The 20,273-nt window shown below is 44.6% G+C and overlaps 2 long non-coding RNA genes across 2 annotated transcripts; both read right to left on the reverse strand.

Moving 5' to 3' along the window:
- Window positions 1-543: 543 nt before the first annotated feature.
- Window positions 544-2,060, reverse strand: LOC144383409 (uncharacterized). The gene is made up of 2 exons (XR_013450773.1): window positions 1,200-2,060; window positions 544-1,127 (listed from the first exon to the last, which is right to left on the reverse strand). It is a non-coding gene; the product is annotated as an uncharacterized LOC144383409 (long non-coding RNA).
- A 5,304-nt stretch (window positions 2,061-7,364) lies between these two features.
- Window positions 7,365-8,521, reverse strand: LOC144383410 (uncharacterized). Its single transcript, XR_013450774.1, has 2 exons — window positions 8,021-8,521; window positions 7,365-7,948 (listed from the first exon to the last, which is right to left on the reverse strand). It is a non-coding gene; the product is annotated as an uncharacterized LOC144383410 (long non-coding RNA).
- Between the last annotated feature and the right edge of the window lie 11,752 nt (window positions 8,522-20,273).

The raw sequence follows: 20,273 nt of genomic DNA on the forward strand, positions 1-20,273 counted from the left end.
GCTCGGTTATGGTAGCACTAGTCTCGGCTAAGGGAGCACCACTCACCGGAGCTGAAAGGGTTGGTGTGATTGAGCTTGGGCCAGCCTGCGAAGCATCCGTTTCCCGGCGCAGCTGCTCATTGTCTGCCTTCAGCTGTATAACAAGGTCTCTGAGCTGTTGCAGTTCCTCTTCCATGGTACCAGAGAGGGACAGGAGCAGAACCTGCTAGGCAAATTTTAGAAATCCAATAGTTAAGCCAAATTAATCCACTGCTGTTCTGTCTCTACAACCACTCACACAAATAACAAAAAAAATAATAATAATAATAATAAAAATGATAATATATATATTTATTTACAACAAGAAAAGGAATACACGTCCGGCTCAAAGTGTTGTCCTGCCAGCAACGCCAAGTTTGTAGCAATGTCGGGAGGACGACCAAATAATCTTAATATACGAGCAACGCCACCGTGGGAATTTCACCCCCGGAATTAATGACATGGAGCACCTAATTATGGTCAGCAACAGGACACAGATTCGAACAACACCGGCACTAGACGTGATTCCATTATACAAAATTATACGTTTATTTATGAGTACATCGTTCTTAAAAGACAGTCTCGAGACTAGTGATATGGTCTATAAATTGATACACGATTAGACCAAAACAATGAAAAATGCTTAAAAGTCATCCATGTTACAAAAAGAAATAAATCAAACCAGGAAAAGGGGACAGAAGACTGAGGGCTCGCTGGCAGAGATGACTTCTGAGAAAAAGGTGGGGGTGGACGGTCCCTAATGTCACAGCAAAGAAAACCAAACAAAATAAAAGAAAACCACACAGCTGAATATATGATGAAGTAATATCAATCAAACGAAGGGGACCGCCACCACCAGGCTCAGTCAACCACTCTTACCAGCAGCCCAAGAAACTCCTGTTCCTTAAATAAAGAAAGAAAACAATTAATAAACACAAAATATCGGCCACGGGGCCCACACACTCAAACAAAAACAAAGAAAAGAATGATTAATTCACAAAACGAGTTCAGACAGAACAGCAGTGGAGGGGGGTTTCCGCAATATCTTGTGGGGCTTGCCTCCGCAGGTGATCCGCTGGTCAGCCGTGCATCAGGCCAGTGCCGCTTGGCTGCAAATTAACACATCGCTTAAAACAGCTGGCCAGAGCAACTGCAATCACAGTACAGATGAGACAGCCTACCGTCGGGATATGGTGTCACACTTGAATACACCAGGCTGGAGAACCACGCTCTTTCAAGCCAACTCAGCCGACAAGCTGGTGAGTACCGTTGATGGCACAGAATGGGAAGTTGCCACACCAGCTTCCTGCAGGCACGCTCCCTCAGCCGCAACCTCCAAACCACGGCTGACTATGCAGACAGGCGCATCAGCTACCACCAAACAATGCCCAACAAATGATATTACCCTAACTTACCCAAAGCCCACGAATGCCACGACCAGGTGAGTCTCACAGGAGCCCCCAAGCAACCATTATACCCCCGAGAAGCGGAGAGGAAGACCCACCACAGGTAGGTGTACTGAAACATATACTCTCCAGGGGAGAGCCCCGCCCTGTGATCACAACGACGGGGAATAATTGTTTGCAGCTGGGTATCCCACCGTGATTGGAGGTGCATAGGTGGCAAGCCACCTGAGTTAGCCAACCCACTAGACAGGTAAATTGAAGTGGACTGAGCCACTCTGTCACATTTACCCCCAGCTTTTGCATCGTCGCCCCGGCGATGAACCTACGGGACGGGGGGGGAAAGGTCTAGAGGTTAACACCAAGGCCGATGGAAGGCCACCTGAACATTGGACACAGCCCTCGGCGGTTCAACAGGGTTATTGTCAAAGCAACCAGCAGGCCGTGGAAGATGATGGACGTTAGGGTGCCTGCCAGCAGTGGACCGACCAGTCCGACGAACAGCGGGTTGACAGACACCGACCGGTTCTGATGGAGATGGACAAGTAACTAGTGTGTCGGCCGGGCCCTTTGCCAGAGGCGCATCAAGGACAGGCAAGTCCTTCGCCACAGCGGGTCCCCTAGTAGTTGGGTAGCCGGTTCCAGTGGTTTGAGACCATGACCCACAGATCATCATCGCTGGAGGAGTTACCCTCCGTTACTGTTGGTAACGGTGGTGAAGGAACGGGAAGGGCCACCGTAGCAGGCCCCACTTGAGCCTTCAACATGTTGCGGTGCACATTCCTCAATCTCTCCAAATTGTCTACCGGTGCAATAGTATACACCGGACCCTCGCCATGAGGCGCTCTAAGCACCTGATATACCACAGAACTCCAAATGTTGTGGATTTTATGACGGCCCCTGACACTGTTGTCTCTCATATAGACAAGCTGTCCCACCCGCAATGGTTCATCATGGACCCGCTGGTCATACCGCTCCTTGCGGCGACCAGCCGCTGCCAACAGACGATCATGCGCCCCCTCAAAAGCCATTCTAAGTCTGGCCTGATGCTCGACCACCCAATCCTGTACTTTCCCGGGTACAGGGTCGCGGACCCGACCCAACAAAAAGTCAACAGGAAGCCCAGGGTCGCGGCCGAACATCAGGAAGAACGGAGATTCCCCTGTTACCTGGTAGGGCGTGGTGTTATAACAGAACAGGACCTGCGGAAGACATGACGTCCAGTCATGCTTTCGTGAAACTGGAAGCGTGCGCAGGAGGTTGTGTAGGGTTCGATTGAACCGCTCACACTGTCCGTTCCCTGCAGGATGGTATGGGGTAGTGCGGGATTTCTCTACCCCATACAAACAACAAAGTTGCCGTATCAAGGCACTCTCAAAACTGCGGCCTTGGTCGGAGTGGATGCGGCTCGGTACCCCAAACTTAAAAAACCATTCGTTCAACAAGACTTGAGCCGCGGTGGAAGCACGCTGATCCCGAGTTGGGACAGCCACTGTGTACTTACTGAACACGTCAGTCATTACGAGGACATTTTCCATGCCAGTGCTGGAAGACTCCAAGATCGTGAAGTCCATGGCAACAATCTGGTTTGGACGGGCTGCCAACAGGTGCCCCATAAAGCTGTGAATGACTGGTCCAGAATCCTTTGCGACCTGACACCGCTCACATTCTTGGACCCACTGCTTTATGTCCGAGCACATCCCTGGCCAGTAGCACCGTTCTCGAACCAATTCAGTTGTTCGATCGATTCCTTGATGTCCGTGCGCTTGGTGGAGCTGCCTCAGTGTCTCCTGCTTTAGACAAGCTGGCAAGATCAGCTGGAGGTTCTCTTCTCCACCATTTGATCGGAACACTCTGCGGTACAGAATACCATCTGTCTCAACCAGGCGGTCCCACTGTCGCAACAATGCCAAGGCTGGCTTGGACAACTCTCGCCTTTCCTCCAGGGTCGGTGGAACCTGCCGCCTCCAAAAAACCATAACCTCCTCTAAGAGGGGATCACCATTCTGCATCGCATGAATGTCCACACACGAGTAGGACGGAAGAGCAGATATCACCGCCTGAGATGCTGAGGGTAGCGAGTCCGAATGAGTAGCTTGCTGAAGTACAGCTGGGACTGATGTGCCTGGTAGAGCCTGTTCAAATAAGCCATGGTCCGAAACGTACTGCCGAGAAAGTGCATCAGCATTTCTATTGCTCCGGCCAGATCGATATTTAATTTCAAAATTGAAAGCAGCCAGTTGTGCAGCCCACCGATGTTCTGTGGCCCCCAATTTGGCAGATTGCAGGTGACTTAACGGGTTGTTATCAGTGAAGATAACACACTTGTGGCCCAACAGGTATTCCCGAAACTTCTCGGTCATAGCCCATTTCAGGGCGAGAAACTCCAATTTCATTGAACTATAATTGTCCATATTTCTTTCAGTGGGCCGAAGGCCTCGACTGGCATAGGCCACTGGCCTAATGCTACCTTCTTGCTCTTGGGACAGGACAGCCCCTAGGCCATTGTGACTTGCGTCAATCTCCAGAATAAAAGGGCAAGAAAAGTCTGCATATGCCAAAACTGGGGCTGAAACCAACTTGGCCTTCAAAGCCTCAAAGCTCTCATCACACAGAGATGTCCATTCCGAACCAAGATCTTGTTTCTGGCGTCGTTTGGACTTGGTACCCGCTTTTTCTGCCACTAGCTTATGAAGAGGGGCTGCCAACTGGGCAAATCCCTCTACAAAGCGTCTGTAATAGCTTGCAAACCCCAGAAAAGAACGCAGCTCTGAAACATGGCGGGGACGCTGCCACTTAGAAACTGCCTCAATCTTTGTCGGGTCGGTGGAAACACCATTCGCCGAAATAACATGCCCAAGATAGCGAACTTCTTTCTGAAAGAATGAGCACTTCCCCAAATTGACCTTTAATCCTTCCTTCTGTAGGCGACTCAAAACAACGTCCAGACGTTGGAGATGTTGAGTGAAGGAAGACGAGAACACAACAATGTCGTCGAGATATAAGAGAAGGGACTGGCAATGTTGAGCTCCGAACATCCTCTGCATTAGCCGTTGAAATGTACTTGGGGCGTTACACAGCCCAAAAGGCATCCGGTTCCATTCAAAAAGGCCAAAGGGTGTGCAGAAGGCCGTTTTAGGCTTATCCTGTTCCGCCACTGGAACTTGGTTATACCCACTGGCCAAATCCAAAGTTGAGAACCAACAGGCACCAGAGAGGGCATCAAGACTCTCCTCTATACGAGGGAGGGGAAAAGCATCCTTCCTGGTCTTACTATTAAGGAGCCGGTAGTCCACGCACAGGCGTAGACTGCCATCCTTTTTCCTAACCAGAACAATAGGTGAAGCATAGGGGCTGCTGCTCTCCTTAATCACCTTGGCCTCCAGAAGTTGATTAATATGGGCCTTTGCCTCCTCATACTCCGATGGAGGGATGCGCCTGTATCGTTGTCGCACCGGGACATCGTCAAGCAATGGTATGTTATGAGAAATAAGCTCGGTGCACCCCAAGTCACCCACATGTGCCGAAAAGACAGAGCTATACTGGCGCAGAAGGTGCCGAGCATCAACTTCGTCTTGGTCAACCAAAGCTGTTAAGTCTACCTCCTCTATACCACTCTGCACAGGGCCACCAGCCGTGCAAGAGGAAACTGTAGCCATGGTTGATCTCACTTCAGTAACCCCAGTGGGTAAACTGACTACTTTGGCACTACCAAGACTGCCCAGTGTGGTGCGTGGGTAGAGGAGGACTTCAGTAGTCCCTACGTTAACTACAGGGATGTACACTGTACCTCGGACAACTTTGATAAGGCAGGGGGATGCAAGGAGCCCTGCCGGAAGCCCAGATGCCCTGGGCTCAAATAGCACCACTGGACTCGAGGGCTGTTCTGGACAGGTGCTCGCGATGAACTGCATGACCCCACCAGGCAGGCGTACTGCCTGTGGGCCTCGAACTCTCACCATTCCAGAGAGGTCCCTGGATTGTTGGGTGGTTGACTGGTGGCATTGCTGTAGGGCTTCAAGAACTGAATCAGGGGCCTGGTTAACTACCGGCAACGTGAAGAGCCCAGTGCCATGTGCTCCAAAGAGCTCTTGGTAACAGCGTCGGATGACGTTCATCCCCAGGATTCCGGGGACTGAAGACGACCCCCCAGGAGGGTCTCGCACCACCAGTATCCCGCAACCCTGAAACACCTGGTCACACAACGTCACATCCAGCTCAAGGTAGCCGATGTATGGAATTGCCAAGCCATTGGCCGCTCGAAGTTGAAGCCAATGACAAGATTGTAGGCGCTCCTGGCCCCAAGATGAAAAATGCGCCAAAAAGAAACTCTCTATTATAGTGGATACCATGGATCCAGTATCCACCAAGCATGGGACCTTAATGCCTCCCATCAAAAGATTGAGTTGGGGACAAGATGACACTAGTTTACCCACGGCCTCTCCCGTTGAGTCGATTGACTCCCCACCTGAGCTGTGACTCGTGAACTCAGAGGGTTTCAGTTTTCCGAATGGGAAGCAGGAGCGGAAGGTCTTGGCATACTTGTACTTAAACCAAGTGCCGAACCAGCATGAGCGGGAGCTTGTCGGCTATGACACTCCCTGGCAAAATGGCCTGGCCGCTGACACCTACGACATATTACAGGGCCCGTACGACGAGGGTGAGGCGGAAAAGAGGAAGTCTGCAGGGAGGCCACCGTCTGGGTGAGCTGGTTGAGTTGTTGCTGCTGTTGTTTCAACAGTTCCTTCAGCTCTCCCAATTCTGAGCTTGTTGCAGGAACCAGCGGTAGACGAGGACTACTCTGTACTCCATACTGTAGACCGTACACGGCTGGAAGAGAATGACTTCGCTCTCTAACGCCACCTGGGAGTCCCTCTCGTTCCCAGCGGATAGCTTCTGCACGCACTTCTATCAGGGTGACGTACGGCTGACGACGGACCAACTGTTTCAGTTCCCTACGAAGGGCCCCGTCAAGGACATGTTCCACAAATTGGTCTCGAAGAAGAACGGCCGAATTAAGCAGACCATCAGGTGCCCTCTGCTTAACCTGCTCCATCAGGGCCATCAGGGCCAAGGAGAACTCCTGCAAGGTTTCTCCTTGCTGTTGTGTCCTAGCGAAGAAGGCTTGCTGTAAAACTATATATGACCGAGTGCAACCATACAATTCTCTCAGGACGGCAAGAATCTGGACCGGGTCCGCTTGTTCAGTGCTAGTACGATATTTGATCTCGTTCCTTGCCTCTCCCTCTAAATGATCAAATATGAAGTGGGCCTGATCAGCAGCTGTCAAGCGGCGAGTGCGCATGCAGGCTTGAATTTCCTCTGCCCAGTCATCCACACCTATACCGGTTTTTCCATTAAATATTGGACACCGCCGGTCTCGTGGCACCACGACCAGTCGCTCGGTTATGGTAGCACTAGTCTCGGCTAAGGGAGCACCACTCACCGGAGCTGAAAGGGTTGGTGTGATTGAGCTTGGGCCAGCCTGCGAAGCATCCGTTTCCCGGCGCAGCTGCTCATTGTCTGCCTTCAGCTGTATAACAAGGTCTCTGAGCTGTTGCAGTTCCTCTTCCATGGTACCAGAGAGGGACAGGAGCAGAACCTGCTAGGCAAATTTTAGAAATCCAATAGTTAAGCCAAATTAATCCACTGCTGTTCTGTCTCTACAACCACTCACACAAATAACAAAAAAAATAATAATAATAATAATAAAAATGATAATATATATATTTATTTACAACAAGAAAAGGAATACACGTCCGGCTCAAAGTGTTGTCCTGCCAGCAACGCCAAGTTTGTAGCAATGTCGGGAGGACGACCAAATAATCTTAATATACGAGCAACGCCACCGTGGGAATTTCACCCCCGGAATTAATGACATGGAGCACCTAATTATGGTCAGCAACAGGACACAGATTCGAACAACACCGGCACTAGACGTGATTCCATTATACAAAATTATACGTTTATTTATGAGTACATCGTTCTTAAAAGACAGTCTCGAGACTAGTGATATGGTCTATAAATTGATACACGATTAGACCAAAACAATGAAAAATGCTTAAAAGTCATCCATGTTACAAAAAGAAATAAATCAAACCAGGAAAAGGGGACAGAAGACTGAGGGCTCGCTGGCAGAGATGACTTCTGAGAAAAAGGTGGGGGTGGACGGTCCCTAATGTCACAGCAAAGAAAACCAAACAAAATAAAAGAAAACCACACAGCTGAATATATGATGAAGTAATATCAATCAAACGAAGGGGACCGCCACCACCAGGCTCAGTCAACCACTCTTACCAGCAGCCCAAGAAACTCCTGTTCCTTAAATAAAGAAAGAAAACAATTAATAAACACAAAATATCGGCCACGGGGCCCACACACTCAAACAAAAACAAAGAAAAGAATGATTAATTCACAAAACGAGTTCAGACAGAACAGCAGTGGAGGGGGGTTTCCGCAATATCTTGTGGGGCTTGCCTCCGCAGGTGATCCGCTGGTCAGCCGTGCATCAGGCCAGTGCCGCTTGGCTGCAAATTAACACATCGCTTAAAACAGCTGGCCAGAGCAACTGCAATCACAGTACAGATGAGACAGCCTACCGTCGGGATATGGTGTCACACTTGAATACACCAGGCTGGAGAACCACGCTCTTTCAAGCCAACTCAGCCGACAAGCTGGTGAGTACCGTTGATGGCACAGAATGGGAAGTTGCCACACCAGCTTCCTGCAGGCACGCTCCCTCAGCCGCAACCTCCAAACCACGGCTGACTATGCAGACAGGCGCATCAGCTACCACCAAACAATGCCCAACAAATGATATTACCCTAACTTACCCAAAGCCCACGAATGCCACGACCAGGTGAGTCTCACAGGAGCCCCCAAGCAACCATTATACCCCCGAGAAGCGGAGAGGAAGACCCACCACAGGTAGGTGTACTGAAACATATACTCTCCAGGGGAGAGCCCCGCCCTGTGATCACAACGACGGGGAATAATTGTTTGCAGCTGGGTATCCCACCGTGATTGGAGGTGCATAGGTGGCAAGCCACCTGAGTTAGCCAACCCACTAGACAGGTAAATTGAAGTGGACTGAGCCACTCTGTCACACACACATGTATGTGTGTATATATACATGTGTGCATCGGGATACGTGAGTGGAAACGAGAAACGGCTACTTGGTGATCAGTGTCTCCGGTGGATTGTAGAAACGGGCAAATCCGTAGCGGAGATGTTCACATTTAGCAGAATGCTGTTTACATCATTAAACTTTATAACTTGTTGATCCAAAATGTATTTTATTCATCCGGAGTTTCTTCATTTTTGAACACAACAAAAATAATGAATTAAACTATTTGAAGCCTATTCAATTAATGAAGAAGCCAAGAGGCCTACGTACAAATTACAATCACACCTCCAAAAACACATCAAGAGTATTTAATTTTTCTTGCTGGTGAATCACACAGACTATGATGTTTGAGGATATCCTCAGGCCGCCACCTTTTCTTCAAGTGATTCACCACCACACTGCATTCTTTGGTGCAGATTGCCATTTCACCACGGGTGTTGTGGCTTTATGCTTACCACAACGGGCTAGCGAGAAATTAAATGGAAATGTCAAATGGTAAACAATGAATTTCCATTTATTAAGCTCACTTGGCAGTGTGTCCCTGGAGAAGTTTTGAGCTGGCTAATGTTTTATTGATGAAATGTGTGAAGTCACCTGGACTCTGTGATTTCCTTTCACACGGGCGGACCTCCTGGACAGCTGGGATGAATTGTTTGCAGAGCAGCAGCAAGAACGGAGGCCTTATTCCTGATGCTCGGGTTAAATTTATTCAACCTTGCTTGAAAGAATGCAGTTTATTTCTCTATTTTCTCTATCTTTTTGTATTGTTCTTGCCACCCCCCCCCCCCCCCCCCCCATCCATTCAATCGCCCCTCAGGCATTTGCAGTCACTTACCTGCATTCTGCTCCTCCGTCTCCCTGTTTCCTCCTCCTCCCCTCTCCCACCACCAATACACTCTCTCTCCCTCTGTCTCCAGCAGCAGTGCATGTATCCCACAATGGGATATTGCTTTTCTAATCTCGCTGACAGTGGACAATATACATCTATTGTTTTTCAATATCCATTTTGCATGCTTACACTGGCCTCAGTTTGGCCCGGACACAAAAAGTACGGCACAGAACACACAAGCTCCTCTTCCCTCCCCGATTGAAGACTATGTTTTTTTTTTTTATTCGCTCACATTTACCCCTCTGTCTATTCAATCAAAAACCATTATTATTATTCCCTCTTGGAGGACAAGCAAGGGACACGGAGCAATGCAGAGACGCCATGAAATAAAAATAAAGTCAGTTTGGACAAAAGAGAAAGCTGTTCTGGAAGTTGAGCGTTACTGGGTTAGGGCAGTAAACATGGGGGATCAAGGCCTTAACAACATCATGAAGGGAGCTTGGAGACGTGTCTTAGGGGCCGTGTGTACGGACAGCGCAATTCTATGGGGAAGGAACCTCTTCTTGGTATTCAACAGCTCACCGCTTCCAGGATTTGGGTCTCTTATAAAGCCTCTCCTTCGCTCTCACTCCCTCTCTCTGTTTTCTTTGCGCTGCCGAAGGCCATTGCGAGTCCTTTCGCAGTGTCTATCTGTACAGTTCACCGGTTTCCCTCCAGACCTCTCACCCCTCTCTTCCTTTTCCTCCCCCGTGTCAGTCCCCCGGGCTCTGACCCTGGCCAAATGTCTGACAGCTCACTAAACAGAACGGCCTTGTGATCCGCATTGGGATGCGCGCGCACGCACACACAGACGCACACACACACACACACACACACACACATACTCACACCCACACAGAGTAAATCCTGAATGAGACTACCAAACAGCATTTGTATTACTTAGCAATCTTTAGGTGTGAGATCTTCGTTTGGCAGAGTGTATTTTCATTTATTGGGTGCTTTCCAGTCTGGAGTAGTTCTATAAAGCTGGTGCAGTCAGCATCGTATTGATCCTGAAAAGACACCCATTGTTTCTGAAGGACAGAAGTGAATGATGTCACTTAGTGTTTGTGTTTGTGTTTGTGTGTGTTTCTTCTTATCATTGTTGCATGCTTGCAAAACATCAGTGTATTTCTTGCCATTGTGTAAACACCAAGCTAGACAAAAGAGCTTTTGTCTTTTTCTCTCTCACACACACACACAGACGTACAGAGGCGCTTAGAGGATACATAAAGTAAATGATCCATAAACAATGATTTATGAGATGAGGGAGGATGCCAGAAGTAGGATGTGAAATATTCAGCAGCTATTCCATATTCAGACCGGATTTAGAGGCGCATGGATCCGCTACACAGCAGCAGGTTATACACACACTGATGCACTCTATCAGCCTGGGAATCGACGCGTGTATGTTAGCTTGTCAAACACTGGCTGTGGGGGCTGGCTCATATCTTACCACTACATTATAGTCAGTGTCATCAGTGTCTACAAAAGGTTATATAGGTTTTGAGGTAAAGAACGGTGAAGCAAACCCACATATTCGTACAAAACATACACATATCCAGACACATCCAAATGCACAATAAAAAACTGAAACTTCAAAAACAGCAGCACATGTACTGTGTAAACTCATGCTCGGCTAATAAATCTGATGAAATTGAAGTGATGGCTTGTAACCACGTTTTTAAATTGTATTAAGTATTGAAGAGTTGGGTTTCTTGTCTGGGATTAGTGGCCTTCCACAATATTTAAATTTTGTATGCTCAACTACCAAGTCTGATGTTTTGCTACAGCTCTACTTTACTGATTTAGATAAAATAATCCAGATAATCTAAAATAATCCAGGACACAGATTTACAATTATTATTTCCTTTTAATGTTCCCGATGAATTTCACATCTGTTCTTTTGATTAAATGTAGCGACGACGATTCTACTCCTATTCATAGTCCCCGGATATTGTATCTCCTTGTAATAAACCTAGTATCTTTAGACAAAAACGACTACATGCACAGCCCAATGCAAAGCGCACCCCTGACCCCCACACTGTCTTCAACCTCCTGGCACAAACCTACAAACGTATCGGTGTCACCGTGCAGACCAAAAAACATCTAAAATGGTGGTGGTAGGTGGAGTGTGGGCGGCTGTCAGCGTGGTGCAGCGTTTAATAGAATGCCACCAGAGGAAAAGAAGCTCTTTTTGAGCCTGCTGGTCCTGGAACGGAGGCTCCTGTAGCGCCTCCTATAGGGAAAGGGGGCAAACAGATTATAACAGGGGGGTGGGGTGTCCCTAACCATGCAGCGCGCCCTCCGCGAGCACAGTTTAAGTTGGACGGACTCCGTGGCTAAGGAGGTTGTTTGTTTTGCTTCATGGTGGAGCCCCAACCCAATTGGCTGGCTAGGACTGTGTAGAGCAGCATGAATGGTCTGCACAGGTGGATGTCAATCTGGGAGAAGGGAGGAGAGGAAAAACAAAAAGGACGTAACACGTATTAATCTGATGAATAGTGTCAACTATCAATCAACCACCTTGTGTTTGTTCTTTGTGGTCAAGACTTTCTCAAAATCAATAGATTGAATGGATTGCCATGGAATTAGATGTCTACATTCATGTTCCCCTCAGAATTCATTTAAATGACTTTGATGATCGTAATTATACGTACATCTAGCTTCCAAAAGCAACTGGAGATTTTTCTCGTTGTTATTATTATTTCAATAATTGGTATGGTAACAATTGATTAATCATTTGCAACTCTCTCATAATCTCATTACAAATAAGCATCAGTGTTTAAACAGTGTATAAACAAATGTTCTCTGTGACGAATAGTCAACAAATAATCCACAGGTTCCACTTGACTTTCTGCCTTCTTTCTATTCAAAATGTGTCCACCACTAATTGGAAAGCTACATGAAAAGGGGTCAGTTTAGGATCAAACAGTATCTCAATATTCTTGAGAGGGTCCTATAATGAATACTATGCAACAGTATCACAAAGTCTACGAGTTGAATAAAAAATGTCGACAAAATATTCAATATGCTGAATCTATACAGCCACGTTAATTAATCTTAATACGTATTGTAAACTAAATAATGAAACATACCAGATTTAAACATAACTGAGCTGTAAGTTATTAGCACTTTACTAGCATTATATATTAGATGCTAACCCTGAAAAACCTACACTAGCTTACTTCATTATGCCCTGCTGCCATATTCTTATCACCACCTATTTATATGGCTAAAGTCTAATTTCTTATGTTTAAATAATAACCAAGTAGCCTACCTTGAAGCCCACATGCTGTATTTGCATGTTTAAATAATACAAATAGACTGAATCAAGTTTACCAATGTCCCTAAATCCTCACTCGTTTACTACTGTTAAGTATTTGATTAATTACAGAATTTGTGAAAATAGGCAGCACGGCCCTTTGGGAGGCAGGTTCATTTATTTTCCACCAATGCCACTTACAAAGTTTGCTAAATGTACTAATTGGTCAACAGGGAAATCCCCAACATTTAAGGTGTTTAAATCCGCCTACTCGTTCATTACCCCAACAGAATCCATCCATATTTATCAGTATATATATTATAATTAGGTTGTTGACACAATTAGCTTCTGATATTTCCATGTGTGCTGTGGTTAGGGTGTTAGTCATATGGATATACATGTATATACCACAAACAAATATTTTTGATCCAAAGTCAGTTGTACCGTGTGGTAGTTCCAACAATTTGTTAACTACTTTTTATGGATTAAAACAAAGATGTATGTTTCACATACAGTGTTGGGCTGGTTATTTAGAAAAGGTGATGCTTTACCCATTAGTTATTGAAATAGTAATTATCTCACTTTACACTTGATTTCATACCAACCCCGGTATTAACAGGACATTCATTAAGAATACTTAAGTAGGAGCCGAGTTGCGTCTCAGCCTCCGAAATAAACAGTTGAGATGACACATAAGTATGCATCAAGGTCAAAGGTCTGCATCTTCTAAATGATGACATATACACATAAAGCATGCATTAAGCCGAGCTCTCAGTCTAGTTGAGGTAACACACATCAATTATACTTCAAGGCTTCTCTGCTGGGAGGTCAAAGACTATACTAGCGTTCTAACGCAATATTTACTGGGACTAAGACTAAACATTATTTAAGTTTTCCCAACAATACTTGACACCACTGCGAAGCTGCCACATCAACATATTTCTTAGCTCAATTCATGTGGACTGAGAGAACACGTTGTTCTCAAACAAGCTCTCAGCATTAAGTGTGGAGGCCATAGAAATACACAAGGTGTTTAAATCAAAGTAGCCGGATGGTCAGAGGGTCAGCAATTGCGATTGATGTAGCAGGAGAGCCACTGAATTTTGGAAGGAATTTTGAGTCATTTAAAAAGGGAAATATATCTCCACATTTCATTAATTTGAGAAGCTGGAAAGCAGAGTGAGGTAGCAGAGACGCAGCATGACTTGATGTGAAGCCAACAGAGGAACACATGTGGCTTTAGAATCAGAAGCCTTCATAACTTAAGCAATGACATAGATTCTTTAAATCCCTCCTCCCTTTACCATTGAAATAAACTCAAGGGCACATTTCATTTTGGAAGTGGAAACAAATTGGCAATTCTCAGGTTCCTTCTCTTCAGGGAAGCTCTGACAGAATGTCAGAGAATAAACAACACACATACACTGCCCTCTGTGTTACCGCCATCTATTTATTTATTCATCCTCCTTCTAACTGACAAACATCCTTCATATTTCTTAAATACCACAGAGAGGAGACATTCTACAATTAATCCTCCACCTGCGTTAATTATTAAGACATGTAGCATCAACCCCTGCGATACCTCAGCATGTCATAATTTTATCATGAGCTCAGCTTTGCTAACAGAAATTAAAAATGTCAGCAGTTGACCTTAATAAAAGAAGGTGGGACATTGACTTCTAACCTCTCAGGTACATAATGCGATGTGCTACATGAGGTCGTATTTGATTTATAAAAGGTTGTTGTCGCACTTTTTATTATAGCTAAGAAGTTATGAATTTGGATTTAGAAATACATTTTTTAACTGATTTCCATTGACATAACCATACGGCTAAAGTCCCTGTGACGACTTGCTGTACCCTTTGAGTTGATGATAGCTTCGCGGCCAAGGAGGGGGCCATATTTACAATTTCAACAATATTCATCATTTTAAAATCCCCCTCAAGAATGAGTCTTATTATTGTTTGTATAATGAACAGAATACAATTGTGAAAGTAGAAAATGCCAATTATTTTCAGCGTTACATTTAAATAGAAGAAAGATGAGATGGAACATACAACAATAAAGATAAGAAAACCTCAAGTGGTGGTGGCAGAATCATTACAACAACAATGATTCTTAGAGCATTATTCAGCTCACAGCTGGTTCCTTGTTTGTATTCAACTTCTTTGTCCCTGCCAAACTCACAAAAGAAGCAAGTTCATGTGTAAAAGTCTTTTACATTGCCAATAGCCTGTAATACATTTGCAAAGTACTTGTTAAAATGTTTTTCCAAACTTTGAGTGCCAGCATTCAAATTTTAGTTGTATGTTTCAATCACTGCATGAAAACAGCATCTCTTAACAAATAGTGTTGCAGTATTTCTGCTTGACAAGCAATGACAAACCTTCATTGTAATAGAAAGAAAGCCAAAGCATCATTCTTGGCCAAGAAAAGCTTTTTTGTCTTCTATCAATTTTATAGTCATTTCAGCCCTATCAAAGATTATATTTCAACCAAACTTTGGCAAGTAGTTGTCCAAATCTAGAGAATGCTGTGTTTAATGACATATGGACAGATATATGCTATATATTATAACATGACAAATATCGGGTGGTATCAATCTTCAACTTTTTGTTGAATGTCATGTCCACGAAACATCGTTAAGTTAACGTTTCCTGTTTTTTTAGTTACCGTTTCAGGCAACTTGCTTCTTCCCAGTGTGTGCTTTCCCCGCTGGTCCGATTGTCCGCCACTGATTATTTCCACCTATCCCCTTACCCTGTGTGTATTGTTTGCTGCTGGTTCTTTTTCAGTCTAGCGTTTTTCTAGATCATTTTTCTTTCTTAAATATAGTGCAGGGTTTTCCTCCTTCGAGAGTGATATTAATTTGGGATTTTTAAGTTTAATAAACTTTGATTTTGAACTTGAGTCGTGCGTTCGGGTTCAGGTCCATTGTTCGGTCGTGACACAGGATATGCATATTTCCCATAGTGTTACATTATTCCTTTATGAAATGAAATTCACTGCTTCTGTGACCGGGGCAACTGATGTGCCTGGCCGCAATGAGACAACGCCACTCTGGGACTTTCACCCAGAGAATACCACATATGAATATTGGGTTCTTCATTGTTTAAGAAAGGGAGCAGAGGTGGATTTCTAGTTTTCTTGAACAATGTCCAGTTTTATTCAAGCTTCAGATTAGTTAGATAACGGTCTTAGTTTAAAAATAAGGCTTTTATTACAAAAATATCTTCTTTGTGATAAAAAATGATGGCACTATACTGAAGTGTTTTTACCAGCACAAGTTGACTGTATCAAGGAGGTCTAAAGGAGTGGGAGAGTGAAGGGGAAGGCCCACCACCAGGCACCAGAAAGGAAAAGTCACACACAGTGCAAAGACAAAAAAAACCAAACAAATTAGAACAAATAGAAAACATGCCAAATAAACTAAAAAAAAAACTGAGGAAGCCCTCCACCTAGTGAACCACCACCTATAGATCTATGACCAGCCCACCTGTACTGATATTGAGAGGACCTCAGTATAGGACCTAGTCCAGTTGGTTTACAAAAGAAAAAAATTAAACACCAACTTGTCTTTTTACTAACAATTCATAATCAAAATACTAGCATAAACAAGGTAACCATAACAGATCTGCTAAAAGGGGGGGCAAAAACAGCAGTGGCTAGAGCTCAGCTACCACCAAAAGCAGACATCACTTCCCCGTTCCTATTACAAAAAAGAAGCAATGTCATACACAATGTAAAATTCCACTGACCATCATGGCACCGCTAGGAAGCATATTTAAACAAAACCAATAAAAACCCTGCTCTACTTCAAAAACAGGCATACATGGAAATTGCACACTGTACAGCCACACATGGCGAGTACTGCGCAGATGGGGTGGGAGCTCTATGACTAGTCTCCTTTAGCGCTCAGTCCTTGACTAGCTGTAGTCATTCCTGAGACCAGTGTGCTGGGAAAACCTGGGGCAAAGCCTATATTTAAAGGAAACCAGGAAGTAATTTGGCCTCACCTGTTGCGAATCGCTAATTAGAGGGGTGTGGCCAAACAGGTAGAGGGAGGGGGAGCTCTACCCATCACACTTCTTATTCGCTTATTGCAATGACGGCCAGGGTCATCTTGTTGTCCACGTCCATTTGTGTTTAGTTTTACAGCCATGGCATGAAGAAAAAAAATGTTACACATAACACAAGTGAGCCCTTTATAATAATATATCAAAATACCAGCTGCAATAAAAACATTATTTTAAACACTTTGGATTAAGATTGGACCATTTATGTGTGCCTTCAAGTCAAAACAAAGAGCTTTATCTGGTAAATCTGCAATTTGTACTAAATTGATACAAATTCACATGAGACTGCTGGAAGTGAAAAGTTAATCATGTTAGTTATTTAAATTAAAAGGGTGATCCCTCACTTGTTTCGCCTGTAATACAGATTTGACCTGTAAACAGCTCAGGGAGGAAGTCTTGTCATTTATCAGTTTGTCACCAATTTTTTTAATCTTCGTAATCGCAGAAACTCCAATTGAGGAATAATTCCTCCTGTTCAGATCAAAGTTCAGTATCACAAACTGTTGTGGACACGTACAACTTCCTTGACTCTTTTGTCCTTCTCCCTTCCGTCCCTGCCACCTTTGCCTCTCGGTAAGGGGTGTATTGTTAAATATTGATTGCTGGAGCGATTGTGGGGGGCTTGAAGGAGAGAGAGAGAGAGAGAAAAGAGAGAGCATGAGAGAGATAGCTAGCCTGCAGCCAACACAGAAAGGAACAACCTTCTGTCTGAGCCTGGACACAGATGTGTTCAACAGAGAAAGCTCTCTAAAAGTCACAAACACACACACACTCACACACGGCTGCACCCTCCAAACAGTGAGAGAGCAGTCGTGAATCTGTCTCTTTCACATTAGGCTATAATTGGCAGGAGGCTGGCCGAGGCTATCACTTATCTTGTCACTGAGCAATTGTTACGGGTAATGGAAGCGGTGAACATGTGTGTACGTGTGTGTGAGCAAGTTGGCCATTCTATGAGATGGAGGGTGTGTTTTTGTGTTGATGTCAATGAGTGTGTGTCACTCCAGGCAGCAGATGGAGCTCCATTCTAATTGGGTGGAGATCAGTGGGAGAGGTTGGAGCAAACTGACCCGGGTCTGTGCTGTAGCTCCTGGGCTTGGCTCATTCGCACCCCCTGGCTCTGCGGCTGGTTCGCTGGCTGCCGGTAGCAGGCTGTTTTTCCATCATCCGTCTATTCAGTCGTGGTTAACCCCTTCTAAATGATGACACGGACGACCGGCTTGTTTGTTCATTTGTGCTATTCCCTTTGCTCTTTTATTTCCCTTAACCATCCATGTCCACATCCTCACACTTCTTATATTTACTATATGTCTAACTCTAATAGCCAAAGCTTTACGCTGTTCCTTGTGGAGCAGCAACACAGATATCTTGTGACTTTTGTTTTTGTTAGCATGATCTTCTATACTTCTTCTATACGACACAACTTAAAAACAGCCAAATAAGTGTGTCCATGTTGCCTTAGCTCACACGTCAGACTCAAGGCCATTTTGTGCCCCGCAAGAAGTGGAAAGGCATGTGATGGTCGTAAAATTAAAAGTCTATGTTCCTTTCTGGGGAACGGTGGCCATACAATTCATCTCCCACAATACATGTTGATCATGTGGCCTATAAAATGCCGGCCTCCTTTGATGTAGAGGGCTATTTAATGAAAGATGGGAAGGCGAAAGAGATATTAGTTTTGATGCAGTTAAGAGGTCCGTAAGTAAAATCATTTTACTCTGGGAGATGTTTCTGGGTTGAACTAGCGACAGCGCACCTGCAATGTGTGGAGAGAAAAAACATTGATGGTTGCATACCTTCAGCAAGGCTTTGTTTTAGTAAAATGCCACATTCACACGTCACACATGTCCTTGGAAGCTCACAATTTTTGTTTTACAATAGTCCCTATTATATGTCACAAAAAAAACCATTATTATTACTAACTATTTTAAGTTAATACTTGTTTCATGACATTTGTCTTTGTTATTCACTTTAAAAGTTGTATCTTTTCTCAAAACAATGTCATAATAACAGAAAAATGTGCTTCCATTGATTGTTACATTATAACAAATATAAATTTGTGTCTGATATTTTTACATTAAAATAAACAATAATCAAATTCAGTTGAGTTGCACAGTTATTTAACAATATACAAGGCAGTGGGTGAGTTTTTACTGGCCCTTAGAGGGAAACCATAATGCTGATGTGGCGCAGGTTTAAAGTGAGTTTGACCAATTGACTTAAGATTACAACACTGGTGGTAACAGGTGTTTTCGCATCACATGCATTTTACAAATATAGGCCTACACAACATAGGAATAGTTAAAAAGTAAACCCCCAAAACATTACTTTACTTACATTTTAACAACAGCGTAATTGCACCTTTTAATAAATATAGTACGTGAATACTATCATATTTATCTCATTGTTTGCCTTGTCCATCCGTATTGACTTATTGTTTTTATTTCCTGCGGTTATCCACCCAAATTAAAAAATGCTAAAGAAACAGAATTATTCAACTCTGGCATTTTGCACTCGTGGCAGGAGTTCACGGGTGGGGGCTCTCATGTAAATGTGTGGGCGGAGGTGTGTGCATGTGTGCTCGGGTCTGAGTACTCTGTTATTATTTGATGGCACCCCGTGTGCATTCATAAATTATTCATGCCATGCCAAAGGGCCAACTTTGGGCCAAGGATTTGGCAAAAAGATGTCTGAACCCTTTATTAGGTCTCCTGCTAGTTATGTCTGTGTGTGTTTCTGTGTGTCACACCAGAAGAGACTCATTCCCTAAAGCTGGCAGTACCAAGCTGGTCACAGTGACACCAGCAGAAAAGCACACAGTGCCACTGAGCAGCTGGGAAAACTGTGTGTGCGTGTGTGTTGTGGACACGGCCCCTACTTGGTCTCCTCCAGGCTCCTTCCTGATTACTGTGTATTCACCTCACATGTCCTGCTGCCTTCAAGCAATGTGTTTGTATGTGGTAAGCCAAAGAATGGACCAATCAGTGTTCGGTATACGAGACAATATGGAGAGGTAAACGTTTCGGCAAAACTTTTTTTTAAACAACATTCTATGACAGCAGAAGGCCGACAGAGTTTCCCCACTTAGTACTGCTGCTGATTTTACTTTGCTTCTCCGCCCTCTAACAATATGGCCTGGGTCTCCATCAGCGTGGTGTTGTGTTAAACGCTCCCGGAGGGGACCGGCGGAGCTGCAAGGTTTAGCTGCGCTCCTGGCCAGAGGAGGAGCTGCTGTTGCCCCGGGCACAGAGCTCTGCTCTTCAATTGAGGACCAAGAGCAAGTGTTGATTTTATTCCTATTCTTCTGCTGGCTGATACATCCTTTCAGATGCACACACTCCAACAGAACAGACATTGATATACGCAGACGTGAATAAAATGAGCAACTGCATACACGCTGTTAAGTCAAATTCCTTGTATGTCTAACATATTATGGCAATAAATGTTTCCTGATTCCTGACAAACACCCAAAAAAGAAACAAAAACAACAAACACATGTATTGCATATGCAGATCCA

The sequence above is a fragment of the Gasterosteus aculeatus genome, chromosome 9, assembly GCF_964276395.1.
Source record: "Gasterosteus aculeatus chromosome 9, fGasAcu3.hap1.1, whole genome shotgun sequence".
In the NCBI taxonomy this organism is placed as follows: domain Eukaryota; kingdom Metazoa; phylum Chordata; class Actinopteri; order Perciformes; family Gasterosteidae; genus Gasterosteus; species Gasterosteus aculeatus.